Source organism: Convolutriloba macropyga, chromosome 13, assembly GCF_964194025.1.
Source record: "Convolutriloba macropyga chromosome 13, txConMacr16.3, whole genome shotgun sequence".
NCBI lineage: Eukaryota > Metazoa > Xenacoelomorpha > Acoela > Convolutidae > Convolutriloba > Convolutriloba macropyga.
In genome coordinates this window covers 34011168-34018394 of record NC_134480.1, presented here as the reverse complement: position 1 = coordinate 34018394, position 7227 = coordinate 34011168, and the positions used below count along the sequence as shown (strand labels likewise).

General features: G+C 32.2%; 1 protein-coding gene across 1 annotated transcript in view; it reads right to left on the bottom strand.

The window, feature by feature from the left end:
- The window catches only part of LOC142351437 (uncharacterized), a 376474-nt gene that overhangs the window by 126624 nt on the left and 242623 nt on the right, over window positions 1–7227 (bottom strand). The window lies entirely within an intron of this gene.

Genomic DNA, 7227 nt, shown 5'->3' with positions numbered 1-7227 from the left:
GTTAATTGTTTAAAAACCATTTTTAGTTTCACGGACCTTATTTCAAACCACTAGAACTAAACGATTCGGGAATTCTTTTTGCAGTTTTGAGATTAAATATTGAAAATGTATATCAAAAGCTGAATTTTTCTTTTCTGACAAATATCATTAAAAGCAACTGAACTTCTTCTGTTTGTTGCAGAAACTCGTCTGTGAGACTCAAAACCAGAAAAAGAAATGGCAAATGTTTACAAATCAACCATAAACAGCTACCACGATGCCAACAGTGGTTTCTGCGTCTGAGTTTAGAATCAACAGGGAGGCTCGTTGATGTGTTCCTTCTAGCCGAAGGTTTACAAAATAAAGCACAGACGAATGCACGATCCTGACCTAACAATTGATGGTATTCAACTATGGACAGACACCAAAAGTAGCAAAGCCTATCGTTACTGTTCATTGCTATGTAGCTATTGGCACATTTAGGAGACGAGTAAATTTACGCAATTTGTAAGTGTGTTCCATTTTATAATCTTAATAAATGGGCGAGGGTGTTTCAAAACAGATTTCCCTCAAGATTTTCTCTATGAGCCCTTATTACTATATAAGGGAACTCAAATTGTTGCTCGTGTGTGATATGGGACAAAATAGGAGTGATATCAGGATTACGGCAATTAAATGATCGTTAAAAGCCATTTTGCGAGTGGGAATCACATAAAGTTAAAAGTGATTCAGCACAGAAAAAAGTTAAGGCAAATTTGTTACTGTTAACATGTTTGGTGATACAATTTTTGTCCGTTTAGACATCAAAAAACTTATGATGTCTACACCATAAAAATCAGCTCAGAAAAAGAATTTTCGCTGACAGAAGAATTTCATTACTACTTTTGAGTTTATTTTCGCCAATCTACATAAAATTCGGAACAAGTAGATCAACTTTCTCCTCAATTATCCCTTTATTGAACAAATCATGTAGCTAATTGAGTCCCAAGTTGTTGCGAGTTGTTCCGAGTTTAAAATTAACACAGATTCTCTTTCAACCGTGAAAGTGAAAACTGTTTGCTGTCTGTCATCTTTTCGCCATTATTTTATTGGCGACTAGAAATTTGCGATATATAAAAGTCGAAACAAAAAAACAGAATTGTTGGAAGCTACCTACAATTAACAGAAAAACTAAACAGTGTGACAGATGCTATTATCAAAAACGGGCATATAGATTAACATTTTAACGCTTGTACATAATTTGATAACAAAAATTCAAAACTTTCGATTTCAATTTTTTGTCGAAGTAAAAAAATTGTTGGAAAAATTGATCATAATAGATTTTGCTCAGGTATCACGTTTTCTCACTCTTATATAGGTTAAACATCTCCCGTTCTTCGTCCAAGGATGAAAAACTGTAAAAGACAAAAATATCACAAACTCAAAAAAATATTCAGTGGAATTTCTTTTCAAAGGTATAGGAGGTCATTTAAATAGAGATAACAATTTGTAGTGCAGAAGGATAAACGTTTTCCATAGTACTCCCATCAGTGCCATAAATATCAGATAGTCGCAAAACTGTGTGTTGTTTTCGTAGTATTTCTCAATACGTTTCGGTTACATTCCATCACAAATTATGTGTTCTTTCAAATTTTGACAGTCTACACGAGCCTGCAACCATGATAAAAAAATGTCTTAGATAGTAATGAATGCTGCTGGAATCCTCTTTTCAGTAACAAAATCCAATTTCCTCGAAAAATTGATCTCTGATATAGTAAACAAAACTGCTGTCTTTTTCAAACTTAGAGCTTTATATGCTCTGCGTACCTTGTAATGATTACACTTGCAATTTTGCATTTTCTTTATTTCGATAAGCTAAAACTGTTCAAACAAAAAAAAAAGCTGAGATAATTTTTCAACCACCAATTAGGAATGACAAAAACAAAGGATTTTCTTGCAATTTATTATTTCGTTGATGTTTCGGAACTAAAATTTGAGTTGTCTTCTTCTTTATGAAAAAATAATCTACACAGTATTTAATAAAAATTTCCGCAAAAATTATTAAATGTAACTGAATTTTTTCGGTTTGTTGCAGAAACTCTTCTGAGAAACTCAAAACCCGAAACAGAGATGGCGATTGTTTACACATTAACCCTATTTTTTACTCTAAAAGCAGATACAAGAAGTCAACAATGGTTTCTGCGTCTCAGTTTAGAGTCAACAGGGAGGCTTGTTAATGTGCTCTTGCTAGCTAAAAATTTCCAAAAAAGCACTGACCAATTGCCTTTGAATCATCCCAATTATTATGGCACGATCCTGATCTAAAAATTGATTGTATTCAACTAAGGTCAGACACCAAAAGCAGCAAAGCCTATCGTTACTGTCCATTGCTATTTAGCTATTGGCACATTTAGGAGACGAGTAAACTTACGCAATTTGTAAGTGTGTTCCATTTTATAATCTTAATAAATGGGCGAGGGTGTTTCAAAACGGATTTCCCTCAAGATTTTCTCTATGAGCCCTTATTACTATATAAGGGAACTCAAATTGTTGCTCGTGTGTGATATGGGACAAAATATGAGTGATATCAGGATTGCGGCAATTAAATGATCGTTGAAAGCCATTTTGCTTATTGGAATCATATAAGGTTAAAAGTGCTTTATGATGTCTCCACCATAAAAATCAGCTCACAAAAAGAATTTTCGCTGACAGAAGAATTTCATTACTACTTTTGAGTTTATTTTCGCCAATCTACATAAAAATCGGAACAAGTAAATTAACTTTCTCCTCAATTATCCCTTTATTGAACAAATCATGTAGCTAATTGAGTCCCAAGTTGTTGCGAGTTGTTCCGAGTTTAAAATTAACACAGATTCTCTCTCAACCGTGAAAGTGAGAACTGTTTGCTGTCTGTCATCTTTTTGCCATTATTTTATTGGCGACTAGAAATTTGCGATATATAAAAGTCGAAACAAAAAAACAGAATTGTTGGAAGCTACCAACAATTAACATTTTAACGCTTGTACATATTTTGACAAAAATTCAAAAATTTCGATTTCAATTTTTTGTCGAAAAAAAAATGTTGGAAAAATTTATCTTAATAGGTTTTGCTCACGTATCACGTTTTCTCACTCTTATATAAGTTAAACATCTCCCAGCTTTCGTCCAATGATGAAAAATTGTAAAAGACAAAAAATATTAAAAACTCAAAAAAATATTCAGTGGAATTTCTTTTCAAAGGAATAGGAAGTCATTTAAATAGAGATAGCAAATTGTAGTGCAGAAGGATAAACATTTTCCATAGTACTCACATCAGTGCCATAAACATCAGATAGTCTGTGCCCTAATTAGTTCTCTCTCTCTCTCTCTCTCTATATATATATATATATATATATATATATATATATATATTTCTCTATATATATACATATATATATATATATATATATATATATATATAAAACCTTTAAAATGATTTTCCGGAGAAAAATTTGCTCCCGCAGATGAACTTTTAGAATGATTCGTATAGTTTTGAATAAGAACGATTGTTTTTTGTGATCCAGTGTGTAGAATGTGCAGCAACAAACCATGTTATTAAATGGAAACCTTTTTCAAGTTCTTTTAACATAAATTGCACTAAGTTTAAAGAAAACGAATATGACTGCATTTTGTTTCATTTTTCAAGCGCATAATTGTCTATATTTCGTAATCAACTGTATTTTCATGTTAAAAATTGGTTTCAGTGCCGTCAATGTTTCTGCAGGTAGATTACTTAAAGGAAGCAACAGGGATGACATCAAGCAAAAAGATTAACCAGTCATTTGTGTTCTCTTGCTGTAATTTTTGATTTTTTGCAAAATTCCTAGATTTTGTTTGCAAATTGAGCATGTTGCCCGACGTAAAAGAAAGAAATCTAATCCAATATGCAGAAATTTTTATCGGGTCTTTCTAAACAAAGGATAACCCCCTAATATTAAAGTTGGTCAATTAAAGTGCAAAATCATTGATTGTCTTTTTTCTTTTCCAAATTTCTGGTACTGGAAAATTTATTGTTCTATGGAGAATTCAACTTATAGATGAAACCATTACGAGGATATTTATATATATATATATATATATATATATATATTTATATATATATATATATATATATATATTTATATATCCTCGTAATGGTTTCATCTATAAGTTGAATTCTCCCATGAACAATAAATTTTCAAGTACCAGAAATTTGGGAAAAAAAGACAATCAATGATTTTGCACTGCAATTGACCAGCTTTAATATTAGGGGGTTATCCTTTGTTTAGAAAGACCCGATAAAAATTTCTGCATATTTGATTAAATTTCGTTCATTTACGTCGGGCAACATGCTCAATTTTCAAACAAAATCTAGGAACTTTGCAAAAAAATCAAAAATTACAGCAAGAGAACACAAATGACTGGTTAATCTTTTTGCTTGATGTCATCCCTGTTGCTTCCTTTAAGTTATCTGCCTGCAGAAACATTGACGGCACTGCAACCAATTTTTAACATGAATATACAGTTGATTTCGAAATACAGACAATTATGCGCTTGAAAAATGAAACAAAATGCAGTCATATTAGTTTTCTTTAAACTTAGTACAATTTATGTTAAAAGAACTTAAAAAAGGTTTCCATTTAATAACATGGTTTGTTGCTGCACATTCTACACACTGGATCACAAAAAAGAGTCGTTCTTAGTCAAAACTATACGAATCATTCTAAAAGATCTTCTGCGGGAGCAAATTTTTCTCTGGAAAATCATTTTAAAGGTTTTTCTGCGGTGTATTGGTGGTGAAAGAAATTTCAAAACTAATTCCCTTATTTGAATTTCGTTATTGCGGACTGAAAAAAATATTGCATAAACGATTTTAGGTTTCATGAAACTAATGCAACAACCAAAATTGAAAAACTGAAAAACGAGCAGAATTAAGGCTAAAAAGAAAACAAATCAAAAACAGCATTGAAAACTGCGAAAAATTTATCTCATTAAAAACTATTCTCTTTTTTGTGGCAAAAAAACAATACCTTGTTATAGAATCTGAATATTTAGTTTGGAGGTTTTAACCCTATTCACAATTCCACAATTGTTCCTAGAATCTATCTTTAGAGAAAACTACTGGACTGGATAGTAACTTCACAAACCTATTACTTTTAACTAGACTAAAGGGTTATACCAGGCCTCCGTTCAAGTCCTAAGGAAAGTATTTTCAGGTGCTATAGAATTGTAGTCAATTGCCGATAATAATGATGATATTAGAATATGTTTGTAGTGCCTCTCTATGTTGTATGATAGTTTAGCTTCTAAGAAGTGTTTACCAAATGAAATAAATTGGTGACTCTAAGATTGAGAAATATACCAGGTTCTCAGTTCACTTTCTAATTAATCGATCAACCAATATATTTAAAACAAATAGTAGATGACGTGAAGAGCTAGTCGGTGTTCACTGCACAACCCAACCAGACGAGTTTTAACCAACTTGATAGAACGTTAAGACATTGCCCATCAGGTACTTCAGGTTACTGCAGACCGTTTTAATTGTCTACTTGGTTCACCATTCCATACTACATGGGTTAACTTAATTTGCCAAGTCTTCTACGAGCAGGCAGGCCTACCTTCAGAGTGGCTTCACTATGCGGTCTCCTAGAAGGAGCTTGGCCGATTAATACTCTCAGAAGTCAATCGTCTTGATGTTGTCCGGGATTCGATGCTGTCCTCCAGATCGTTAACCTAACTTAACCTAATTATTGGTTGGTTGATCACTACTTTACTAGTCACCAAACTAATTTAAATCCAATAAATTGAAGCTAGATTGAGTATGATTTCAGATCGCTAGAGATGTATTGTGAAGTTACTAAAGTTGTACAATTACAATGTTGATTAACAAAAACCGAAAGAAAATATTAAGTTTCAACCAATCTTAATTATTACAAGGCTATGGTTCCTTCAGAACAACTAGTTACAAATGCCTATGAGTGCCAAGTATCGAAGCGTTTAGAGAAAGTAGTGGAAAATTTGCTGAGTTAACTTAACGAAAAGTATATTTACCAGAGTATACTAGTTCAAACAATTATTACAATTTTCAGTACCACGACAGAGATATATTAACTCACTCGTCTAATAAAACTTACTCCTCAATTTGGATTATCACGAAAAAATAATTATTTTCCGACTGCTTTTGGTTACAAAAATTGACTAAAATTGAGCCGTATATATACTGCTTATCTATGTTTGGTTATGATAGTTTAGTCCTATTTTTTACCAAATGTTCATAATCTTTTGGTGAAAAATACCTTTTTGGGAAAAGTTTTCAGAAGGTCATTCATGACTTTGATAACCTAGGCCCCTAATTTGCGTTTCTAATCCAATATTACGTGGGTGAGAATTTTGGTGTTCAATCTATGATATAATCTTTATCAGAGTCAATATTTACTTGTTCAACCATTCTCATCAGTTTAAATTTCTTCACCATTATTATTTTTGTACAATTTCAAGTTAAGAATTCGCTTTTGTGTTCGGAATAATTAAAGGTCAGTATTAAGATGGTTCTTTTCCGAAAAACGCTTAGGTTTAACTTCCCATTCCTACACTTGTCAAATGTTCTGTTTCAGCTTTATTGTTGTGATAGATAGAAAATTATACGTTAACGGCGGACAAATCAGACGGAACAAAGCACGATTAATGTCCCTTGTGTTCTCGGACAAATTAACTATTGTCCTTGATTTTGAATTTTAAATTTTCTCAAAGTTTTTTCATTGGCCTGAATTTTGGTTGCTTGGACTTAAATAGCGATAACTTGAGGCCCAATTCAGATACTTAATTTATCTGTTGAGTTGAGATATGATCAGTAGTTGCAAAACTGTGTGTTGTTTTCGTAGTATTTCTCAATACGTTTCGGTTACATTCCATCACAAATTATGTTTTCTTTCAAATTTCTAACAGTCTACACGAGCTTGCAACCATAATCGAAAAAAAATGTATTAGATAACATTGAATGCTGCTGGAAACCTCTTTTATGTAACAAAATCCAATTTCCTCGAAGAGTTGATGCCTGATATAGTGAACAAAACTGCTGTCTTTTTCAAACTTAGAACTTTATATGCTCTGCGTACCTTGTAATGATTACACTTGCAATTTTGCACTTTCCTTATTTCGATAAGCTAAAACTGTTCAACAAAAAACAAGCTGAGGTAATTTTCCAACCACCAATTAGGAATGACAAAAACAAAGGTTATTCTTCCAATTTAT